The following is a 396-nucleotide window of genomic DNA, read 5'->3' on the forward strand; positions in this document are numbered from 1 at the left end:
GGTTTGAGTCCCGCATTGGACAGCCTTTGCTTCACGTCATTCCCCTTCTCTCTGCCTCCCCATTTCCTGTCTCTCTACTGTACTATCAAATAAAGGCATAAAAAAGCCCAAAAAATACAACATAATATATTAAATCATAAAAGGTCATAAAAACGTCATATTATGATCAGGCATCAAACGTGAAAGTACATTAAGCCATAAAATGCCAAGAAACGGCAAAAAATTTTATGGAAGAAAAATGCCAAAAAAACGAAATAGTATAGTATGACATAAAATGTCAAAAATACAACATAGTATATTAAGGCATAAAATGTCATAAAATCATCATAGGATGGCAAGGCATGAGATGAAATGATATAATTAGGCATAAAAATGCCAAAAAAGACGTCATAGTAT

The sequence above is a fragment of the Seriola lalandi genome, unplaced genomic scaffold (genome assembly GCF_002814215.2).
Source record: "Seriola lalandi dorsalis isolate HSWRI2012SDOR001 ecotype SW California unplaced genomic scaffold, Sedor1 jcf7180002054338, whole genome shotgun sequence".
NCBI lineage: Eukaryota > Metazoa > Chordata > Actinopteri > Carangiformes > Carangidae > Seriola > Seriola lalandi.